Source organism: Myxocyprinus asiaticus, chromosome 16 (genome assembly GCF_019703515.2).
Source record: "Myxocyprinus asiaticus isolate MX2 ecotype Aquarium Trade chromosome 16, UBuf_Myxa_2, whole genome shotgun sequence".
NCBI lineage: Eukaryota > Metazoa > Chordata > Actinopteri > Cypriniformes > Catostomidae > Myxocyprinus > Myxocyprinus asiaticus.
The window spans coordinates 40,050,026-40,063,286 of record NC_059359.1 but is presented as its reverse complement, the minus strand read 5'-3'; positions in this window follow the sequence as shown (position 1 = coordinate 40,063,286).

Below are 13,261 nucleotides of genomic sequence, written 5' to 3'. Positions count from 1 at the left end.
GCTTGACTATGTTTTTCAAGCTTACTGTAAGGGACAGCCACTCTGGTGTAGCCTGCATCCTGACGCTTAGCATTTTCTTTTATTTATCTCTCATCTGCCATCCATGATTAAACCATGGCGTTAGCAGTGGTACCAGCTGGCTTCAATAATTGCAGAGGGAACCACTTACCAGCAGTGGGCGAAATCATCAGTAGCTACATGTTCCTCGCTGCTTAGAAACATTTCCAACAAGCCTACAGTTACAACATCCCAGCAGGTGACTGGATATTAAGCATTCTCATTATGTCCTGTGCTCCTCTTCATCCAGTTCAACCAAGATCCCTCTGCTGACTACACACAACACAATAATTGTCTCAGCTGCTCAATAAGCTTGTTATGTTCAGCTGAAGCTGTGGAAAATATGAAAGCCAGTTTCTGTCTAGTTTCTGCCAACAATTTGTTGTCATAGGATGCAAATATAAAGCCGTCTGTAATATTCTGCAGTGCTTATTTGGGCACAGCAAGTGTAAGAGGTGACCATATTGCCCTGTTTTCACCTTTCAAAGATGAAAAGACCTCTAAGGTGCTCTCTCTCTCTCTCTCTCTCCCAAGCATCCAAAGAAAACTCATTTGTACTGAGATAATTCTTCCAGCGTGACAACAATGATAAAATATAAAATATAGAACAAATATAAGGTAATTGTACAAAGTACAAAGTCTGAAGAATTCCCAGACTCTTATGATGTACACATAGTGTGAATATTCAGGCATGTAGTTGATTACTGTAATATTTAGCACAAATCAGCATCAAAGCAAGAATGTTCAATCCTTAACATTTAGAATCATTCAAATTACTGTTGTTTATCAATGCATTTCTTTGACTTTAACAAATGTTTAATTGCATTGTGGGGGGAAAAATGGAATGTTCTGAATCTGTCAGTGGTTTCTTTTACACGACAGTAGAGCCAGGGCAGCTTTGTCCGACACTGAGCTGTAAATAATTTAGCAGGGGAAAAAAGAAAAGGAGCCATCGAGTGTGACAGTTGCACTTGTTGTTGTGGCTGCTGCCTAACGTGGCCTGTAGGACAAAATTCTGGTAAGGTTATAGTTACTGTAGGCAATAAGAGGAGAACACCCACTCTGACACAAAAACAAATTAATGTGTGCATATGCATACATGCACACACACACACATGCACGCACGCACACACGCATGCACGCGTTTCCTTATGAAGACTTTCCATAGACATAAAGCTTTTTATACTGTATGAACTATAGATTCTTTCCCCTAACCCTTACCCTTACCCTTATCCTACCCCTAAACCTAACCCTCACAAAAAACCTTTCTGCATTTCTACATTAAAAAAAAAAAAACATAGTTTAGTGCGTTTTTAAAGCGATTTGAATTATGGTGACACTAGAAATGTCCTCATAAACCACATTTATAGCATAATACCCTTGTAATTACCAGTTTGTAACCTAAAATGTGCTCGTAAACCACTCAAACCCGCACGCACACACACACGCACACACACACAAACACACGGCCTATATAATTCAATAACACCTGTACCTGCATGTCATGCATGCACAAACACAAACAAAAGCAAACAATGTACTGTATACAGTATATACCTATAATAATATACAGTATACACAATGTTTTTATTTTATTTTTTTTATTATGTTTCATGTGCAAAAATGCACATGTGCACACCCACAAATAAACAATCCATTTTCGAACCTTAGTTATATGTATACACAACACATACACACACACACACACACACACACACACACACACACACACACACACACACACACACACACACACACACACACAGGCTTTGTGTAGAGTGTGTGTAATCAAAGACTCCACCTCAGCAAGGTAAAGCAGTTTCTGCATGTTGAACACATGAGTGCAACTCTAAGGTGTCGGTGTTGGAGCTCCGCAATGAGGCGAAACATGTTGTCCATGAGTGGAGGTGTTTAATCTGACAAAACTGATCATATATCAGCCAGCCTGTTCCCTGGCACCTCAGTGATTAGAAGGGAAAAAGAAGAGATTTGAAATGTACAAATATCAGTGCTGATAAAATCACCAAGCAAAGGGCGATTGTATAATTTCAGCAAGAAATGTTTTGGCCTGATGAGGTTTTGATTGGCAGAACATTATGCTAATGGTAACAATTTACATTAATGTTTTATTTGTTAAAGGTTTATTACAGGGTTTATTAATGACTTTTAAGTCATTTACAAATACATTATAAACTGTTGTAACAACATGTATAAAAAGGGTAACTTTCATCCAACACTTGCCAAATAGTGAGCATAGTCATTTACAAATGCTATAAATGTTTAATACATACACATCTTCATACATACTGTATATTAATCAAAACCATAAAATTCCCTTATTCATGATTTATGTCACAATGTAGCAAAAATATAATTGTACAGTGAGATTAAAAGGAGGGATTGTGTAATTCTGCTACAGTCAGCTATGTGTTCATTACTGTATTGTCTTGACTCACTTTCCTTGTCACACTGATGTAAAAAGAATGGTGCTACTCTGAGTGGTCTCACAACTGACCCAGTCCTAGTTACCTAAAGTGCTCTGCAAAAATACATTTCAGGTCCTCATGCTCATTTACAGCATATATCATACTAAAGCAATATCACACTTGCAATATCACAGTTGTGCTGATAGATTGACAATACAGCACAATTGCGAGTGTAATATTGCTTTTATACAACAGTTTAAGAACAAGTAAATAAATAAGTAGGGAAAAACTAATGACTGTCCCAAAAACACACACTTGTGTGTTGGACTACTTTCTTATGCCACAAGACCTGCCATTGCTAGTATGAAAGAGGTGCCCAAGCTTCCTTTACTAATTCAGAAATCCCACTTTAGAATTAGGAATGACGGTTTAGGCTGTTTCTTACAAATTATTGGAGAAACAAGGATGTTTGTGTGTATGAGAGAGAGCGAGAGAGAGAGAGAGAGAGAGAGAGAGAGAGAGACTGAGCATGTGAATACCTTGCAGTGATGAACAGTAATGCTGCAGCTGTTAGTTTAATTCTATTCCTCAGATGTAGTGTGGGTGTGGAGTGATGCCGCCATACAATACGTGGAATTGTCCTACGAGTATTTCACTCACGTTCAAGTTTTATGTTGTCAGAGAGAAAACATGAAGGATGGCAGTTTCATTCATGTTTTTTTATATTTTTTTTATGAGGAACTCTTATTTTGACACCGCTACTGACATTCTCTTCTCTGCGTTCTCTCCTCCGCCATATTGAAAGTTGTGACTTCTTCCAACTTGGAAAAGTGTATCAGGTAGGCACTCTGAGCATGTTTGTTTAGTCCATCTTTCATGACCCTCATCTGTGATTGGCAGTAACGCTGAAGCTGTTAGTTGAACTCTATTTCTCAGCTATAGTGTAGTAGTAATCCGATCGATCATTGAGAGACAGACAATTCCAGATGACTTAAAATAATTTTGCGCACTGACTGACAACACAGTTTGTCAACGTCAGCTCAACTCACTCATAGATGGTCTTTTGTCTCCACCTGCTGGTTCAATTCTTTAATGTCACAGTTATGAACAAAATCTAACTGCTTTTCCACATCTGCACTACTCTTACACATTAGTTTGTAACGCCACGAACACAAGTGGAGTGAAACGAACTATAAAGCATCCCAGTGAGCGTGTCAGCCCTCACAGAACGCCTCTCATCCAGTCATTTCAGATTCGAGGACCGGAACTAACTTTTGTATAATGTTTAATTAATGTTTAAAAAACTTTATGTACATAGATTTTTGATGTTGGCAACTTTTTAATACATTTTTCACAAGTGTTCACTTTACATTAAGGTATATTTTCATACACTTTTGAAAAAACAAAAGTTTACTTAAAAGATCCAAGGGAAAAAAATCCATGCAGAAATTGCAGGTAAATTTAACAGACCATATTTTCAAGTAAAGGCTACACACAATTCTTGGTGGCTTTAATTAGAACTTATCAAGTAGATTTTACTTAGCAATACTCTTTTTCAAGTAAATTTTACTCACATTTTGTTTGTACATTTTACTCAAGCAATGTAGCATTGAATTAAGCCATGCTTTTAAAGGGGAACTGGCATTTCAATTATTTTTTTCACGTACTTGATCATGTGCAACATGACACATGGAAGCCTACCATAGGGAATCTTAATGCATGGTTTGTAGTCTATTAGAAAACATCACCTTGCTTTAATGGCAATAAAAACAAGATCCAGAGCTGCGCACGCAGACCTTAACACTTGGTGCATAAAATAAGATGATGGAAACAATCAACATATAATATGTATTTATTTATTTATTTATTATCATGAAATTTTCATTTTATTAGTTACCAAATGTAACAACAAAATCAATAAAATTGGTGTAAATCAACTTGCAAACTGTGAAACCTTGGAAGTAAAACCTCATTAATTATTTAGGCCCGATGCATGCTGGGAACACCAGTTTCAAAGATTTAAGTAAAATATATATATATATATATATATATATATATATATATATATATATATATATATATATATATATATACACTATATTGCCAAAAGTATTCGCTCATCTGCCTTTAGACGCATATGAACTTAAGTGACATCCCATTCTTAATCCATAGGGTTTAATATGACGTCGGCCCACCCTTTGCAGCTATAACAGCTTCAACTCTTCTGGGAAGGCTTTCCACAAGGTTTAGGAGTGTGTTTATGGGAATTTTTGACCATTCTTCCAGAAGCGCATTGTGAGGTCAGACACTGATGTTGGACGAGAAGGCCATTCATCCCAATTAGAAATTCATCTAATTGGGATGAATTAGAGTCTTCGCTCTAATTCATCCCTTCATCTGAAGGCCACATGAACTTTGGAGGTCTGTAGCGATTGACTTCTGCGCACTATGCACCTCAGCATCCGCTGACCCCGCTCTGTCATTTTACGTGGCCTACCACTTCGTGGCTGAGTTGCTGTCATTCCCAATCGCTTCCACTTTGTTATAATACCACTGACAGTTGACTGTGGAATATTTAGTAGCGAGGAAATTTCACGACTGGACTTGTTTCACAGGTGGCATCCTATCACAGTACCACGCTGGAATTCACTGAGCTCCTGAGAGCGGCCCATTCTTTCACAAATGTTTGTAGAAGCAGTCTGCATGCATAGGTGCTTCGTTTTATACACCTGTGGCCATGGAAGTGATTGGAACACCTGAATTCAATTATTTGGATGGGTGAGAGAATACTTTTGGCAATATAGTGTATGTATATATATATATATATATAATTTTTATTTTTTTACTTTTTTTATTTTTTTATTTTTTTTCATTCTAATGTTAAGCATTTATAAAATGTAAGGTAAAATGGCTAACTATTTGCCAAGTATTGCATGAAAATGCATCTTTATTATGCATGTTGTTATAACCACATCTCAATGATTTATAATGCATTTGTAAAATTATTATTAGCCATTAACGAACCCATTATAACCCTTCAGTGTGACCTGCGAAGTTGGCAGTTTATTGACACATACGCATTATCAGTCAAACGTTGACATACTTTACTGAATGTATGTTTCTTATGGTCGTACAAACCTTTTGTTTCTGTGAAAGTGAAAATAAGAAGAGAGACAGGGACAGAAAACACACAACACAAGCACAAATCACTTAGTATGAATTTTGAACAACAATTTCCATTACATAAAGTTAGGCAGAGTTGGACTGGATAGCGGCTGAGAAAAGCAGCCAATAAGTTCCCAGCATATGGGGAGTATGTCTTGTATCTGTAACCCAAAAACAGGATGTTCTGACCAAATGATTTAATGTTTGTGGCCCGAAATGTGGGAGGCAGGCAGATTATTAGTTTTTTAAACTGCTTAGGAAATAAATCCAGAATTGGCAACTTGAGAATGTTATGAAAGGCCTGTATCCTATGATTTTGGCTGTTGTGGTGTTGTGTTTCCCTTAAGAAAATTCCCTCTAGTACCTTCTCATCCTCCTCTTTGACTTTTAACTCTAAGTACCCCAGCCAAGCTACAGCATGATACCCCTTTCCCTCTCTGCCCACTCCTCCTGTTCCGGTTGCTGCCGGCATGCTGCACGAGTGTTTGTAGCTTGCTAGCCTGCTTAGCATTGCTGATTCTTATTATTATACGTTCATCATTTTATTCTTTGCCATTTTACTAAGTGCTTTGGGTTATAACGCTTTTCTACTGTTTCAATTGCCTGTATTTTAATGCGCGCATATGTTTTCTCTCTTTTTTTGTTTTCCCGCTTGTCTACATCTTGTGTCTCGACTGCATGCATTCGTTTTCTCCACTGTGTTTTACATGGATAATTACATCAATCTCAAACAACTGCTGATCAGGAACCACATTGAACTACATCAATCTCAAACCCTTGCCGCTCAAGAACAACCATAACAACAACAAACAATTGTGGTAAGTCATGGCAACCGCTCATGTTATTTCTTCCTGCATTACATGCCACATGTTTACTTTAGCTTCTTCCATCAGCAGTGAGGGATTCACATGTGATAAATGTATTTAGTCAGGCTAATGGAGAAGCCGGTAGATACTGTTTCGGATGTGGGTAGTACAGCAAGCAACACACACACTTTGGTTCCGGCTCTAGAGCCCCCAGAGCAGGGCGTTTGGGTGACGTCTCGGCGGCATACTCACTCAGCAAAGCAACACCACTCTCCTGTTCCTGTTAGGGTTTGCAATTGATTCTCCCCACTCAGTGATGCACCCACTGACAATCATGTTGAAAGAGCCTAAAAAATTGGTGATTCTACTGTAAGGAACGTGGAAATGGAGACTCCAGCCACCATTTGTAAATGCATTTCCAGGGCTTGAGCATCTGACATTAATCCGAACATCTGCTAGCTGCCTTGAGACTTCACACAGGTCACATAAACTACAACTCATAGAGAGTGTATCACCTAGATATCATATAGAGACTGTGTCAATTCCCCAAACTACCAAACACAAACCCCTCACTAAATTATTTATAAAAAAAATGTGATTACGGTCAAACTTAAATTATTGAAAATAAACATCATATAAAGGTAAGGCTACTAAACATTAGATCTCTTTCTATCAAAACAATAATTGTAAATGAAATTACAGATCATAGTTTGGATGCACTCTGTTTGATAGAAACCTGGCTTAAACTGAATCAATATATTAGTTTAAATTAATCTACTCCCTCAGGTTATTGTTATAAACATGAGCCTCATCTGAAGGGTCGAGGAGGAGGTGTTGCTACAATTTACAGTGAAGTTTTTAATGTTACTCAGAGGACAGGATATAAGTTTAAGTCTTTTGAAATAATAATGCTTAATGTTACACTGTCAGGTATAAATACAAAATCTCTGTCGTCTTTTGCCCTTGCTACAGTATATAGATCACCCAGGCTATACTCAGATTTCCTTGGTGAATTTGCACATTTTCTATCAGATCTAGTAGTTAATGTACATAGAGCTTTAATTGTTGGTGACTTCAACATTCACATAGATAATGAAAATGACACATCGGGATTAGCATTTATTGATATCCTCAACTCTCTTGGAGTCAGACAAAATGTGACAGGACCAACTCATCGCCATAATCATATGCTAGATTTAATTCTGTTATATGGAGTTGATGTTGATACTATAGAAATTCTACTGCAGAGCGATGACATCTCAGATCATTACCTCATCTCTTGTTTGCTGCGATCAGTCAGATGTCACTCAACACCACGCTATTATTCAGGTAGAGCTATTCTTTTGACCACTAAAGATAGCGTCTGTGGCAGGGCAGAGGGCGGGGTTGGGTCGTGATTCTACACACCTGGCTCCTAATCAGGCTGATTAGCCCGAGAGGGATAAGGGCTGACTGGAGACGGTGGTGCGACAGAGAGAGAGTTTCGGACAGTTGTCCGACTCCTGTGTGTGTTTGTCTTTTTGGTCCAGTTTATAATTAAACTATTATTTATATTATCAAGATGGTTCTCGCCTCCTCCTTTCCATTGATGTGTTACACTGGTGCCGAATCCCGGGAAGGAGGAGGGCTGTGCCAAAGTAGAGTCCTGGCCACTACCATCCACCCCAATGGAGCAGCCACGGCCATCCGCCGGGGGACGGAGGAGCCTGGCCGCCTGGAAGCGAAGGAATGGCCACCGACCGTGAGGGGAGGAGAGGCTCCTAACCGACCGCCTGGAGCTGTCAGGGCCACTGCCAGGGGCGGAGGAGACCCCTACCAGCTGCTGAAATGCAGCGGGGTCTGAAACCGCAGACCGTGAGCGGGGAGGGGCTCTTGGAGCAGGAGAACCGCTGCCAGGGGCAGGGGAGACCCCTTCCATCCACCGGAATGCGGTGGGGCATTCCATCCACCAGGGGCCAGAGGACTGCTTCCGATCCGCCTGGGGAAGCGTGGCTGTCGTCCACCAGAGGGTGGAGGAGTGGCCGAGGACCAGGCTGCGGCATATGGGAGAACTGACAAGTGCATTTTTTTTCTCTCTCTCTCCTGCTGCCGCTCTGTGTTGGCCTTTTCCCTCTCTTTTTAAATGTTTATGTTAATTTGGCACGATCGCCGTTACAGCGTGTAGGTGCCACATTTTTTTTTGTTTCCCTCCCCTTGTCCCCTCCTCTGATCCAGGTAGACGGGGATGACCTGCCGGCAGACAGGGCGGAAGGCACGCCCCCCTCCAGGGAAAGAGGAGAGTCAGTAAAAAGACTTTACTGATATAATTAAAATAATCAGAAATAAAATTGGAACTATGCAATCAACTGTCACAGCACCTCAGAAAACAGTGTCTCATAATTTTCCTCATGAGCAACTTCAATCCTTCACTGTCAAAGCTCATGACAAAACTTATAAAAAAAAATCAAAAACCACAACATGTATGTTAGATCCAATATAAACTAAACTCTTAAAAGAGGTATTCCCTGTAATCTCAGAACCTCTTCTTAATATTATTAACTATTATTAACTGTCGCTATCCTTAGGACATGTCCCAATAAATGTTAAAATGGCAGTTATCAAACCGCTTATTAAGAAGCCACAGCTTGATCCTGGAGAACTGGCTAATTACAGACTGATTTCAAATCTACCATTTATGTTGAAAATACTAGAAAAAGTAGTGTCCTCCCAACTATGTTCATTTCTACAGAGAAATGGTATATATGAACAATTTCAGTCAGGATTTAGGCCCCATCACAGTACAGAGACTGCACTTATCAGAGTTACAAATGACTTGCTCTTATCATCTGATCGCGGCTGCATTTCTCTTCTAGTGCTTTTAGATCTTAGTGCTGCCTTCGACAAGATAGATCACGACATTGTCTTGAATAGGCTGGAGAATTATGTTGGCATTAGTGCACTTGCATTGGCATGGTTTAGGTCCTATTTATCAGACTGCTACCACATTGTATGTGTAAACGAGGAATTGTCAAATCAAACAAAAGTAAAGTATGGAGTGCCACAGGGATCAGTTTTAGGGCCTCTGCTTTTCTCCTTATACATGCTTCCCCTTGGAGATATTATCAGGATTCATGGAATATGTTTCCACTGTTATGCCAACGATACCCAACTTTATATTTCTTATAAACCCAATGAAAATTCACAACTCTCCAAATTAGCAGAGTGTATCAATGAAATCAAAGATTGGATGGCCAGAAATTTCCTTCTACTCATTTCCGACAAAACAGAGGTACTAATGATTGGACCAAAAACCTCTCAAAATAAGCAGCTAAAATATAATTTGACTCTCGATGGATGTACTGTTATGTCATCTTCTACAGCGAAGAACTTGGGTGTTATATTTGATACCAATCTGTCCTTTGAAAATCTCATTTCCAATGTTTGTAGAACAGCATTCTTCTACCTCAGAAATATTGCTAAGTTATGATGCATGCTCTCTGTTGCTGATGCTGAAAAACTAATTCATGCATTCATGACCTCAAGATTAGATTATTGTAATGCATTACTGGGAGGATGTACAGCAAATTCAATAAATAAACTTTAATTGGTTAAAAATGCAGCTGCCAGAGTGCTGAGTAGAACCAAGAAACATGATCATATTAGCCCCATTTTATCGTCATTACATTGGATACCTGTCATATTTCTCATTAATTTTAAAATTCTGTTAACTACATACAAAGCTTTGAATGGTCTAGCTCCACAGTACTTAAGTGACCTTCTGACATGCTATATTCCATCACGTTCATTACGATAACAATCGTAATAGTTTTGTTAATAGTTCCTAGAATATCAAAATCCACAAAAGGAGGTAGATCCTTTTCCTATTTGGCTCCTATACTATGGAATATTCTCCCTAACACTGTTCAGGACACAGACACACTCACTCAGTTTAAGTCTAGACTAAAGCAAGGCATACAACAAATTTATCTATGACGTCAAATCATGGATATAAATATGCAAACACAGAAACACAGTAACAAAGCTTGCAAGCAAAATGCAAATCCCAAAAATATGATTGTGCACATCAATCAACACGCTGCAAGGAGACATAACAAAAACACACATCTGGCAGGTCCTTCACACGCAGAACTGAACACACGCACTTGAGATTCATACGCATGAGTTGTGTTCTATACGTGCGCGAGTTTAGTCTTCACGCTCACGAGTTCACGAGTATGAACAAATTCTATTGGCTGCTGGCCTTCTCTGGAACTCCTGTTTTGATTTGCTGCTGGCCATCTCCGGGAAGGAGGCACCTCAGAGTTGAAGATAAAGCAGGATGATTCAGACACTTAAGAGGCAACTTTTCTTTTTTTAATATAACCGAATTCCAACATATTTGGAATTTGTACAACAGCTGTAAGTTTCTTTATTCAGTGGAGCACTGCCTATCAGTTCATTCATGGCTTGTAAAACGATCGCTAACTTTAGCTATCTAGATGTGCTAGCTATGTAGTAAGCACATTGGTGGCTTTTGTGTCCCTCATTAACATAGGTGTTGTTAAAGGCAGTTTCTCTTACATATGAACCTTATTTCATTTATTTATTTATTTAATCGTCTTTATGAGGATGTCTGTCATTTTGATCGAAAAACAAAAACATGGGAAGAAAGGCTAGTATTTATTGTCTTGATGTATGTTTTATATTTCAGTGGACATAATATACGAGGATTAGACAATTAAAATGTGCCGTCATTGCATGTATGAACGGAAGCGGGAATACAGTTTGGTGTTCTTCAAAAACGACTCATCCACCTTAACATGTAAGTGATTCAAACATGTTAAATGCTTACATAATACCTCTATTTGCAACTGGCTTATGATGTATATGTTTAAATAGAAGGTAGTAACCATCTGTTGATGTTATTAACCCTAAAAAGGGCAAGAGCAGAAATGCACATCAGAAAATGTATTGCTGTTTCAACACATTAGTATTATATGTGATTCAAAAAAAAAAAAAAATGTTCATGTTTTCCCCCCAAAATAATGGTTTTATTTTAATCAGGCAACATAAGTGTTGTGTGTATGGGGAGTGTTCCACTAAAATTTTCTAATATAAAACTGTATCTCATTTGACCTCAAGTTATACAGCATTTGTGTAGAAACTGACATTATAGGGCAGTGTGGCATTTCCATTTTGATCAGGGTTGTTATATGAAAATTAAACTACCAAGCATTTTTTAAAGAACCTAACATATCATGACAATGACAGGTTTCATACATGGTTTTGTGAAAGACTATTTGAATATATATTTCCCCTAAACATTGAGTGTAATGTCATAGCATACTGTGCATACTGTGAAATGTTCTGTGGTTTTATTTATTTTTTTTCCAACCATTTTGTCACGTTTCTTAATACTAATAAAACATTTTAATAAGTCTTCATACAGTCAGTCAAGACAAGAAAACTTGTACTTGTACAGAGCTTTTCACAATACACATAGTTTCAAAGCAGCTTTACAGAAAATCATACTACAATTACTTAACTATTGCATACTAATAACTTAAAAGTCCCCACTGAGCAGTTTCATTGAAAATTTCATTGAAAATCATGTCTTAATGTTTTTGTCTTTAGGCTGCCAGTAAGCAAGCCAAAAAGCAACTGTGGGAGGAAACAAAAACTGCATATGTTAGGTAATGGAGGGAAAAAAAAAAAACTTGGAAGAAACCAGGCTCAGCTGTGGGAACCAGTTCCCTTATGGCTATTCTGCATGAATCTAATGCCAATATCAGTTAGCAATGTGTAATACAATTGAGTAAACTGAGTAGATTTTTGGCAATGTTTAAAACTAAAGGATATTGATTGAACTATAAGATTAATGATTAAGTGTCTTTGAAGTCCATCCTGAATTGACTGTGGAAGTGCACACAGTTGCAGTGTATTTTGCTGTTTGACTGGTAAAGGCTTTTCTTAGCAGTAGTTTATTCTCTATGCTTTCCATTTTAAGAGAATGAAGTGATTCAAGCAGTGGTCAGTAAAGTGTTACTTGCTGTTTTGCACCAGCAAATGCTGTGTTTGATAGCAGTTTATTCTTTGTGGAGTCCATCCAAATGATCCTATGACCAAAATGATGCAGTCATAGGCCTCATTTGTAGGTGGGACGGGTGGGACATGTACCTACCACTTTTTGTCCAGGCCAATTAAGTTAAGTCCCTACCACTTTTTGAAATAGCTATCATCAGGTAAGTGTGTTATGCAGAAGAAACTTTGCCAGTTCTTAAGCAGGCATTTCTATTTTGTTCGTGTGTTATGATGAGTGGCGTCAGGTGCTGGAATTAGTTATTTTGAATGTTATGATTAGTGCTTGTCGTGGCTGTTATCAGTGACATTGACAGTTGTTCTGTATCATGCATGCATGTGCACCCCAAGACACGCTGTTGTCCAGATCCATCGCAAAGCAAAATACAAACAAATGTGTCCTAAATAATGATTTATTGTATGTCACTGACATTGAGATGCAATCTTGGTTTATTAAAATAAAAAGATTTATTGGGGAACTACAAACTCCTTGTATTAGTGGTGAAAAAGCCTCCACAAATACCAGACTGCTGGACCATGTATTAATCTAATGACTGAATTAGGGCTGCACGATTATAGCAAAAATCATAAATGTCGATTATTGCCCTTGATATTGTAATCATGATTATTAATGTTGATTCAAATATTAAATTACCGTGACATCACAAAGTAAGCAACCGTGCGGTTCTTCACAGTAGCAGATTCCAAATGTGGATATAAGCTGCGCTCCAATTTCTTTTAAGCATTAAA